Genomic DNA, 12483 nt, shown 5'->3' with positions numbered 1-12483 from the left:
GAGTGACGAGGTGTTGACCCACCATTTTCTTGGTTTCATTCTTTGGTAAGGAGGTCTGACAAATTGCAAATCTTTTTCCTTGAGAAAAGGTTCCCCTCTCACAGACCCAGGTTTTAGGCGTTTTCCTTTCCCAAGAATGAGATTCCTGGGGAAATTCTTATGTCTTGGGGTTTACTGTTTCAATAGTCTGACGGTGAGAGAGAGGTACAGATGTAACATTTTTGTATACCCTCATTCCTGCCAGGCGAGGTGCTTACAGTAAGGGTGATTCAAATCCATGGCTCCTCCAAGTTAGAAATGCCTTTATGTCATGGTTTCTCACACAACACATGGTAGCCAATATCACCAGAGATTTGAATCATCAGTTTGTTAAGGGTACACTTGTCATGAGCACCAATCATTAAAGTTTGCCTACTCTCAAGGATGGTGGTGGACCTTGCCTTTAATCCCAGCACTTGGGAGACAGAGGCAAGTAGATTTCTGTGAGTTTGAGGCCAGCCTGATCCACAGATTGATTTCTAGGACAGCCAAGGCCACACAGAGAAACCCGTCTCGAAAAGCCAAAACGTTCTCTGTCAGATCACCGCCATCATGGACATGAGTCATGCGCAGCCCATCAAGCTGGCTAGAGTAACCAAAGTGCTGGGCAGGACCGATTCGTAGGGACAGTGCATGCATGCAGGTGTGAGTGGAATTTGTGGATGACACCAGCCTCTCTATCATCCAAAATGTCAAAGGCCCTGTTCGAGAAGGCAATGTGCTCACCCTATTGGAGTCAGAAAGGGAAACTCGGAGGTTGTGCTGACCTTGCTGCTGGGGCCTGGATATCCACTACTTAGCCCATGGAATGACCCGCAACTGTTAAATAAAGCATATGTATTCATAAAAAGCCAAAAACAAACAAACAAACAAATAAATAACAATCTTACCTGTTTTCTACCTTTTGCATATGTGGTATGTGGTAGAATTACACTTCTCTTTCATTCTTTGAAATTGTACTTGACTATGAGAATTTCTTTGGCCAATAAAATATTACTAGACGATACATGATTATCCTCCAGATAGATGTCTTTAGAGCCACATGCAATATATTCATACAGATCAGTCTTCCAAGCTTACGGAAAAGCCCTGAACCTTCTTTAGGTGTATAATAGGCGTTTGAAGTGGAAAACTGTTTCTGTGAAAAAATTATGCTGCTCTTAAAGCTGGATCATATTGTCAAGACTGATGAGGGCAGTTGATGCTTTATCTACACAATGGTTTTCAGGCATAAATCTGTGCATTCTTCCCCATAGGCTCCTCGCTGGACCTCAGTTCCCAGGTTCTAGTCCAAAGTCTGATGTTCTCCTTGAAGCAGATGCAAGCATACATCTGTCAGTCTGTCTCTCGTGGTTATCTTGTGTATCTTTAACCTCTTATTTTGTAGAGCATTGGTAAATTTGGGTGTATCTAATATTTTTCATGATTATATCGATATATCTCTATGTATCTCAATGTGTTAGTGATCTGAGGGAATAAACACACACACACACACACACACACACACACACACACACACAAAATCACAAAGGACATGTGTTCTCAGACATCAGGGACTCCAAGCTTATCAAATCACTTTGTACTACTGCTATCGCAGTTACTGTTCTGTTGCTGTACAGAGACCTCATGACAAGGCAACTAATAAAAAAGCATTTATTTAGGGGTTAATTACAATTTCAGGGCTATTCCATGAGTATCGAGGCAGGGAACATGGTGACAGGTAGGCATGGCAATGGAGCAATAGATGACAGCTCATATTAATTCACAAGTTGCAGGAAGAGAAGGGGGGAAGGGGAAGGAGAGAGGGAGTGAGAGGGAGAGAGGGAAAGAGAAAAGGAGGGCGAGAGGGAGAGGGACAGGGACAGGAAGACTGGGCCTGGCATGGACTTTTGAAACCTTAAAAGCCCACCCTGAGTGACATATCTTCTCCAACAAGGTCACACCTCCTAATCCTTCCTAAACAGTTTCACTAGTTCTCGCTCAAGCATTCAAACATATGAGCCTATGAGGGCCATTCTCACTCAAATCACAACTGTTAAAGGTCTTAAGTGTAACCTCCTGGCTAAAGCGAGCTTGCCAATAACCAGCTTTTCTTTTGTAATTAACTACATTTGCATATTCTGGAAATATAAATATATTTGCATGCTGTTGCTTTGTCTCCCATCAATATTGGCCACAGTTAGTTCATTAGCTCATAGAAATCTTTCTTTCCTTCTTTTACTCCAAATGTCCAGCCCTTGTCTTTACATATATCACAATTTATTCTAGCAACCTCCTGGGTATAGACACTTAGGTTGTTTCCAATCCTTTGGATGTATAAATAGTGTTATAATGAGTAACTGAACCCAAATGTATATCCTTATTTTTTTTCTATTCTTCTTTTTATGGAGCTGGGGACCGAACCCAGGGCCTTGCGCTTGCTAGGCAAGCGCTCTACCACTGAGCCAAATCCCCAACCCCTATATCCTTATTTTTGGAGGTGTACTTTCAGGGTACATTTCTAGAATGGACATTTCTGAGTTAAAAGGAAAATCCATGTGTAATTTTGTCAGAGATCGCCAAATTCCCTCAACATAAGGGCTGTGATGCTGTGGTCCCACCACCAGCAACATGTAGGATTACCTCCCAGCCTTGCCAATAGAATACATTGCTAAGATTTTAATCTTTTTTTCGAGTTTAATAGAAAATAAATGGTCTATCAGGCTAATTTCACTTGAAGTCCTCTTACTACAGGTAAAATGAGATGGTCCCTATGCTGTATGCTCCTGTCATGCATCACGTGTATCTTCAGCTTATAGCTCTGCTAAGAATTTGCCCGCTTTTATTTTACTGACTCTTTGAGACAGGGTTCTGTTTTGTAGGCCAAGGTAGTTTCAAACCAGCAATCCTCTTGCATCAGCCACCTGAGTGCTGGGTGTTAGGTGTGTGCCACAATACTCAGTCTCCCCCTTTGTTTGAAACTTTTCAAATATCTTAAGACCACTCCATTTTTATTTATGATACATCATACACATGTTTTACCCCCTTTGCTGCTTGTCATATACTTGGTTTGCAGTGTTTTAATGAACTGTATGCATTTTCATAAGGGTAAATTTATCCTTTTTTTTTCCTTTGCAACCAGATTTCATTCTTACTTAGAAACTTTTTAAATCAATAACAAGCTGCAGATAAATTCTGTATTTCATACTTTTCGTTTTCACATTTAGATTGAGCTTATTTCTGTATATGGTGGGAGTAATGGGCTTAGTTGTGTTTTCTTCCACACTGAAAAGACAAGAAGGTAGAAGGGGGGAGCTGCTGAGAGTGGGAGGAAAAAATAAGAAAGGGGAGGAAAATGCCCAAAATTCACTATATAGAGGCAGGAAACTGTCAAAGGGTAAAAAAGTAAAATAGATTTAGAGATATTCAGCATAGGAAAGATGATTTTTGTCCATGTTATAATGGCCTCCTTTGCTGGATGCTAATTTTCATTTGTGCCTGGGGCTCTGTCTAGGGACCTTGGTTTGTCTGCTTATCTGTGAGTGGTCCCACACTGCCTTCATCATGGAGACGCTGCTGACTGCTTCTCTGTGAGTGGTCCCACACTGCCTTCATCATGGAGACGCTGCTGACTGTTGTTTGAATCTGTATATGGAGGGTGAGTCCCTTCATATAGCTTGTTTTGGGACTGTTTCCCTAGCTCCTGATACAAGTTTGTTTCCGATACAAACTTTGATTGCAGCACATTTAGCCTCACAGAAAAGTTTATTGATATTTTTATTGCTGTCTTAAATGTGCGAATAAGTGTTGGGAGGAGCAATCTTTTAACTTTGTAACTTCATTCTGTTTGAGAATAAGGGCTAACTCTCCATTGTTCCCAAGTCATTTTTGTGTCTTTCAGCAGTGTTTAACGTGTTGCTGAAATGGGATCTCACAAGGGGACAGAGGGCAGAGGACAGAGGGCCCTTAAGCATTACCCATTTTAAAAAAGCATGCTTTTCACACATTTGTCATAAAACAACAGATTGATTTCACAAGGCTATAATAGTTACATGTTAGAAGCCCCTGATGACTTAGCCAAGCTCAGACTAGTAGAGTTTAAGATGCATAAAGATACACAATGACAAGACAGACTTGTTACCAAGGAGAACCCCAACACTCTCTAGCTGCACTGCTCCCTGTCTAACCTAAAAACCATCCACTTTAGAGGGCGCATAGAGAAATAATACATCAGCCTCTGACTTCTCTGCAGACACATCTGTACTAGTGTCTCTTTACCAATGGGTGACACTTTACTGGTATCTGGAGACACTGAGTACAAGACTCTAATGACATCCACTTGGCATCTCCATTCTCCTGTCTCCTGTCCCGTCCCTACCTCAACCTTTGCATCAGACTCTACACTGCTTCTCTAGGGGACGCGCTGATTGAGAAATACTTTGTCTAAGACAGACATATCCACTGGAGTGAAGAAATGTTTCTTTCATTTCTTGTTCATCAACTTCAGCATCCTTTAGCATTATCATAAGATTCAGATCAAACCACAAAACCTAGCACCTTAGCATTTTTCTGGATCCAGTCATTGCTGTTTAGCCAAGTACAAGGCCAGCATGTTTACACACAAAAAAGAGAAGATCTGACCGTGTGTACAACTAGTAGGCAATTGCTTCAAAATCAAACAAAAATCCAGTGTAGTCTCATGAATGCTTGTTCAGTGACAATCCCCCTTCAGCCCTCTAGCTATTTCTCCCCCAACTACTGTTAAAGATTTGCTTGTCTTGTTCATAAAATGTGGCTTGGTCTCATTTTACTCTTTCTATGACACAAGATTTCATTGTCTGGTGTCATGATGAAGATTTTCTACAGCTCTTTAACAAAATATGCCAGAACTCACTGGCTTAAAATAGCAATAATAATTCTTTCTCTTTCCCTTTTCTGTGACAAGAGGGTTGAACCCAGGGCCCTACATATGCCAGGCAAACACTTCCCTACAGAGTCATAACTCCATTCAATCTATATTTATCATCTTCCATAGTTCCTGTTAGTAAAGCATTGAGGAATGGATTTACGGTTCTGGCTTTGGAAGTGGTAGCAGCCAGGATGGTGATTGAGGCTTCATACGTGTGGGGTTGCTTCCATGGTGGGCCAGGAGCATAGTTGGTAGGTTGATGCTGACCTGTGGCCAGAGGTCACAGTTTCTCACCACATGCCATCTCCAGACTTGCTTCAGTGTCTTTGCAGCAATGGTAACTGAATCCCACGGGGCAAAGTGAGCCAAGAAAGAACGGAATGGAGGTTCTACCTGATATCTGATGCCACGTTGCAACATTTATACAGTATTTGTGGTGGGTACAGGTCAAGACTTCAAGGATTAAGCAATGTGGAGGTGTCTATGAAGAGTGAGTACATGAAAATGAGAATCACTGGGGTCAACTTGCAGGTGCTAGTCCAGCACATATGTAGTCCAGCACATATGTAGAGTACTTTTATACTAAGTGTGATCATGTCTTCAGAATCACTGCTGGGCATGTGTATGTTTAGATATGTATACACACCCATCAAGCCTTCTCTTTCTTCACGCAATTATTTTTAATTACATGCATGTGAGTATGCTGTATGTGGGTATGTGCACATGAGTTTATGTGTACACAGAGGCCAGAGGCATTGGAACTCTTGGAGTTGGACTCATAGGTGGTTGTGAACCACCCAGTATGAGTGCTCAGAACCAAATTCAGTTCCTCTGCAAGAGCAGCGAGTTCTCTCAGCCACTCATTGGCAGGTTTTCCTTCCTTTTCTTTCTTCCTTTTCTTTCTTCCTTCTTTTCTTTTTTTCTGAGCCTTCATCTCACTATGTAGCACTGACTGATCTCAAACTCACAGAGACCCAGGGCCTTTGTTTCTTGAGCTCTGAGATTAAATGTGTCTATGTTCCAGGAGGCATTGACCCATAGATTTGTCTAAACAAAGGATGTCTTACATCTGTTTGGTGATTATATATTATTGTCATAGTGTAGCAATGAATTATGCTTTCCATAGTAAATATTTAATATTTTATATTGGTAGTCAATGCTGTATTACTCTGCAATTTTATTAAATTTGTTTGGATTAGAGCATTTATCTAAAATCAAGATAATCAGATTTTTGCCCTAATATTACATTTGCTTCAGAAAATAATTTTTAAAGTTTTCCTTGTTTTTCCTGCTTTGGGACTATTTTTGTGCACTGAAAGTACCTTGCTGTTCAGTTTGGTAAAATTTTCTTTTAAAGTCTTTGTGAGTGTAAATTTCTTCTTTGCTTTTATTGAATTTTTAAATTTGCATTTCAAATGGTATACCCTTTCCCAATTTCCCCTCCAGAAACCTGCTATCTCATCTCCCATCCCCCTGCTTCTATCAGGGTGCTCCCCCACTTCCCCACCCACTCCCTCCCACATCTACACCCTGACATTCCCCTACACTGGGCCATAGAGCCTTGGAAGGACCAAGGGCCCCTCCTCCCTTTGATGCCAGACAAGGTCATCCTCTGCTATATACGCAGCTAGAGCCATGGGTCCCCCCATGTGTACTCTTTGGTTGGTAGTAGTCCCTAGGAGCTCTGGGGGGCCTGGTTGGTTGATTTTGTTGTTCTCCTATGGGGTTGTAAACCCTTTCAGCTACTTCAGTCCTTCCCTTAACTCCTCCATTGGGGTCCCCACTCTCAGTCCAATGGTTGGCTGCAAGCATCTGCATCTGTATTGGTCAGGCTCTGGCACAGCCTCTCAGGAGACAGCTATACCAGGGTCCTGTTAGCAAGCATTTCTTGGCATCAACAATATTGTCTGGGTTTGGTGGCTGTATATGGGATGATCCCTAGGTGGGGCAGTCTCTGGATGGCCTTTCCTTCAGTCTCTGTTCCACTCTTAGTCCCTGCATTTCCTTTTGACAGGAGCAATTCTGGACTAATAATTTTGAGATGGGTGGGTGGCCCCATCCCTCAACCAGGGGCTGTGCCTGTCCACTGAATATGGTCTCTACAGGTTCTATCTCTCCTTTGTTGGATATTTCGGCTAATGCCATCCCTGTTGGGTCCTGGGAACCTCTTGGGTCCTTGGCATTAGGGAATTTCTAGTGGCTACCCCCAATTTCCCCTCACCAACTGATATATACTTCTGTTCAAATTCTTAACCCTCTGTACTTCTCCCTGTCTCCTCCTGCATCTGATCCTGTGCCCCATTTACTTCGGCCTCCTCTCTATCTCTCTCCCAGATCTCTCTCTTTCTCCCTTTTCCTCATGTAATTATTTTCTTCCCTGTTTTGTATAGGACTGAAGCACCCATAATTTGGTCTTCCTTCTTGGATTTCATATTGTCTGTGAGTTGTATTGTGGATATTCTGAACTATTCTTTGGCTAATACTTACTTATCAGTGAGTATATCATCCATCCTTCCTTCCTTCCTTCCTTCCTTCCTTCCTTCCTTCCTTCCTTCCTTCCTTCCTTCCTTCTGTCCTTCCTCCCTCTCTCCCTCCTTCTTCCCTCCCTTCTTTCTCCTTCTCCATCCCCTCTCCCGTCTCTCTTTCTTGAACCATGATCTCGAATTGTTGCTCAAGCTGGTGTATAACTCACTGGTAGCCTAGACTGGCTTGGAACTCTTAATCTCTTAATTATACTCTTGTCTCAGCCTCCTAAATACTGAGATTACCACCTCCTGCCCTTGCCCCTGCCTTTTTTTTTTTTAGTTGTGGTCTATACATTTTTAAAAAAATAATTGGATATTTTATTTATTTACATTTCAAATGTTATCCCCTTTCCTGGTTTCCCTTCTGGAAACTCCCTTATTCCATCCCCCCTACCCCTGCTTCTATGAGGATGCTCCCCAACCCACCCAACCACTCCCATCTCTCTGCCTTGGCATTCCCCTAAGCATCAAGCCTTCACAGGACCAAGGGCCTCTCCTCCCATTGATGCCAGACAAGGCTATCCTCTGCTACATATGCAACTGGAGCCATGGGTTACTCCATGTGTACTCTTTTGTTGGTGGTTTAGTCCCTGGGCACTCTGTGGGGTCTGGTTGGTTGGTATTGCTGTTCTTCCTATGGGGTTGCAAACCCCTTCAGCTCCTTAAGCTCTTCCTCTAACTCTTCTATTGGGGACCCCATTCTCAGTCTGATGGTTGGCTGTGAACATCCACCTCTGTATTTTTCAGGCTCTTGCAGAGCCTCACAGGAGGCAGCTATGCCTGTCTTTAGGACCATTCTGTTATTCCACTCAGTGCTTTTTTCCACTTTACTTATTCAAGCCCTGCAACTGACTAAGGGCAGTTTTGTTCTCATACAGTGAGACAGCTCTGGTGTGTGCGTGGTTTCAGGTAGCCCGGCAAGCTCTAGTCTGCTGACAACCTTGTCATCTAGAAATGCCAACCCTCAGTTTCCACTAAAGCTGAAGGCTTGTGAGAAATGTCACCAGAAACCACATGCATATCTGCAGTCTGAAATGATTGAGTTCCTTCCTAAGAGAGGCATCGGTAAAAGAGAAGAGAGGGCCAATGGACCCAGGAATAAAGAGCCTTACTGCGTGCTGCTAAGACTCAGACAGGGATAGATACAGTGATGCATACGTCTAATCCCAGCCCTTGGGAGATGGAGGCAGGAAGCTATGAGTTCAAGGATAGCTTCTGCTATATAGCAAGTTCAAGGCCAACCTTAGTTATAAGAGACCTTATTTTAAAACAAAACAAAACAATTCAGAGTGGGTATTACCGTCGATTAGGTTGGTGGATTAGGAAAAGACAAATGGACAGAACCTGAGCGTCAAACTCAGACCTCATCTCTAGGGCTTGCTATGCCTGAGCTGGTGGTAGTGGTGGCAGTGGTGGCTGTGGGCTCTTGCATTCCAGCTGTCTATCCGCCACATGGCCTGCAGGGGACTTAGAAGGGTTTTGTCATTCAGGCTGTCATTCTCCAGGCCCAAGCTATCTTTCCACGTTTTTTGGTTTCCTGGCTGTGTGAGGAGACAGCTGTAGTCAGTGTCCTTGATGCCAGCTTCCTGGGGGAATTTTCCACAAAGCACGAGGATTTGTCTCATCCGACTGAGAATGCTGTTTTTCTGGATGGATCTCTGCTTATGCATGAGAAGACTTGGCATTGGCAAAGTGGTAGCTTATTTTCCTTTTTTGTTTGGTTTTATTTTTTGCTTCAGAAATAGAACAGCTTAAGTCTCGCTTGCTTTTGAAGGCTTCAGCTCTCCCTACAGCATGATTGTAAGTTCTTTTCCCCCAAGGAGATTGGGAAAAACATCTTACCTAGCTTTTGTTAAAAGCAATGCAGGTGTAGGGAATACTTGGGAGGGTCTTGTTGTCATCCTTGTTTAATTTAATTTAATTCCCAAGTCTTTGAAAGTAAATCTTTCTACAGAAAGTATATGCTCATTGAAAAGAAATTAGAACAAACCAGAAAACACACAAAGAAGAAGTAAATAAAATCGAGTGGTAATTAAACTACCATTATTGAATCCAGATTTAAAAGACCTTAAAATTAATCCAAGTCATCAAATTATTTTAACAGTGATATAAATGGGCATCAGAGAAAGAAACTATCTAAGGTCACACAGCTTAAAATAAGAGAACTAATGTCTTCCACTTTTTCTTTTTCTGTCTGTCCCTCCATCTGTCCATATCTCCTTCCCTTCTCTCTTTCTCTCCTTCTTCCCTACATCCCTCTCCCTCTTATTTATTTATTTGTTTATTTATTTGAGACTACTTTACCTACATAGCCAAAAATTACCTCCAACTTGCTCTCCTCCCTCCTCAGCCTTCCGAGCGTTGGACGAGAGGCTTGCTTACATCACTGTGTTCAGCTTCTTTCTCTATCCATCTGTATGTTTATGTTCATATGCATGTGCATACTGTGTATGTGTCCTAGTTGGCAATAACTGACAATTCGACACTGTCTAGAGTTGCCTAGGAGAAATAAAAGAGTCTTGAGTGAGTGATTGTCTTTGTTCGGTTGATCTACAGGCATGTCTACGGAGAACTGTCTTGGTTGTTAACTGATATAGGAGTGCCCAGCTCACTGTGGGCAGCACCATTCCTTTGGCAGGTGGTTCTGGGATACATAAGGAAGCAAGCTGGAAGGAAGGGGTGTTCCTTCATGGTTTTTACCATTGAATTCCTGCTTTTACTTCCCTCAGTGATGGACAATGTCTTGGAAGTATAAGCCAAAGGGATCATCCCCCCACCTTGTTGTTTTATGTCATAAGACAGAGTCATTTGGGAAAAGAGAACATCAGTAGAGAAAATGTCTCCATAAGAATGTAGGCAAGCCTGTAGTGCATTTTCTTAATTAGTATTTGGTGTGGAAGAGTCCAGTCTACGGTGGGTGGTCCCACTCTTAGGCTAGTGACCTTGAGTTCTATAGGAAAGCAGGCTCAGCAAAGCCACAAGGAGAAAGCCAGTAAGTATCAGTTCTCCATGTCGTATGCCTAGCTCCTGCTTTCAGGTTCCTGTCTTGACTTTCTTCAGTGATGAGCAGTGATGTGGAAGCAGAAGCTGAATAAACCCTTTCCTCCCCAAGTTACTTTTGGTCATGGTGCTTCATCACTGCAATACTAACCCTGACTAAGATAGTTGCTTTAACTCAGAGTATTTTATTACAGCAACAGACATGTAAGTGCCCATGTATGTGTGTAAGCACACACGTATGTACATACTTGTATTGATGCAGAAGCCTATGGTTCATGTCAGGTATCTTCCTTGCTCTCCATCTTGTATATTGAGGCAGCATCTCTTACTGAACCCAGAGCTCACTGTTTGAGGTAGTTGGGTAGCCACCTGGTTTCAGGAATTCTTCCTTTCTTTCTCCGTGTGCTGGGATCACAGGTGGGCCACAACACCAACTTGCCTTTGCTTCTGGGAGTCTGAACTCTCATTTACAAGGCAAATGCTTTGCTCTCTGAGCCATCTCACCAGCTGTTTTTCCTTTTTATGTTCTGAGTAATCAGTTTTTCTTGTACCAATGGTTTTCAAAAATTGCGTTTTCCTTTTTTTGTGATGGAACTTTTTCTTTAACACAAACATTTCTCAGAAGTTCAACATATAAAGCTAGTATGTTCTAGCTGATTGAAAATAGGTGGAGAAGGAGATGTGTACACTTGTTTATTTCATATATAGGATTCTGGAAATGCACACATCATGGTTCCTAATCAGGAGAGACAGATTCATTCAGTGACTACTTACTGGCTGCACCCGGACCCTTGCAGGATGTGATATATCCAGTCTTAAACAAAGCCAGCAGGAGAGTCAAACAAGGTGTGCAGTCAATGCTTGGGTGTCTCAGGGTCTGTAGTCTAAGCCCTGGCTGGTTTTTTCTCTTGCAGGTCTGAACGTTCATATAATTTAAACCATCTGAGCATAAATCAATCCAAGAATCTCTAAATTGATATTTGTGTTTTTCTGACTTGAGTACTTCTTGTTTTTTCTTTATTTATAAGTCATCCAATGCGCTCAGTGTTCACCAGAGCGTTTCTCTGTTGTTGGCAGTGAAGTAGGCAGATGCCTTGGGCCAGTCTCATTAGAGAAGAGGGACTTGTCACGCCCACCACCACCACATCAGCACCCCACAGATAAATCTCCTAAGCAAAATGAGCATCGTCCTTTTGTACAGTCTGAATGAAGACTCATTCCTGTGGGACACAATTATAGCTTCTGTTTCTGCTGTCTCGAATGTAGAATGTCTAAGATGAAGTTTACATAGTGATTCTCCTTAATCATAAAGAATGTGTTCCTAGACCTGCAGTGGATCCCTGAAACTCTGGCTAATACCAAACTCCATCAGTACTATGGCTATCCTAGACAGATCTAGGATAAAAGCTAGCTTGGAAATGAAGTATGAGATTAATAACAACAGTAACTAATCATATGTGTAACAGTATGATATAATGAAAGTTGTGCAGAATGTACGATTGGCTTATTTGTGGAAGTTTCATTTAGTGTTTGTCCTTGCCTTGCCTTCCTCTTTCCAAATCTCTTCTCTTTCCTTTATCTTTCCCTTTCCGTGTTTGACAACCAACTGTGGGTAATTGAAACCCTGGCAAGGGAAAGTGTGGATAAGCAGGATGACCACAGTGTAGACTTTATCTTCTTCTTTCCAGTGTTATTGGTAAACTCACATCTTGAATCAGCTGGCCCTTCCTGAAGCTGGCTGCCTGCTTCTGCATCCTTTTGGATCTGGCATGAGAGCAGGGGAGACAGATGTTACTGTGAGCATAGGGGACAAATCCTGGCTCTGCCACTTCCTGGTTGCAAATCCCTGGCAAATGCTCCAACTTCCTTGAGTTTCAGAACATATTAATACAATGAGCAGAACAGCAGAACTACTGTGTGAATAGAAAAATACTGGTGTGGGAGTGGCAAAATGCTTGACTGGAAGGTACTTACTGGGGGCACATGAAGGTAGCAGTGAGCAGGTCTGTGAGGGAGGCCTGAGGCATCACA

The 12483-nt window shown here is 42.5% G+C and overlaps 1 pseudogene; it reads left to right on the top strand.

Annotated features, from left to right (window-relative positions):
- The first annotated feature begins 591 nt into the window (after positions 1 to 591).
- Positions 592 to 805, top strand: LOC108348850 (40S ribosomal protein S28 pseudogene; annotated as a pseudogene).
- The last annotated feature ends 11678 nt before the right edge of the window (positions 806 to 12483 follow it).

The sequence above is a fragment of the Rattus norvegicus genome, chromosome 18 (genome assembly GCF_036323735.1).
Source record: "Rattus norvegicus strain BN/NHsdMcwi chromosome 18, GRCr8, whole genome shotgun sequence".
Classification (NCBI taxonomy): domain Eukaryota; kingdom Metazoa; phylum Chordata; class Mammalia; order Rodentia; family Muridae; genus Rattus; species Rattus norvegicus.
The sequence above is the reverse complement of the archived record's forward strand: the minus strand, read 5'-3'. Positions and strand labels throughout refer to the sequence as shown.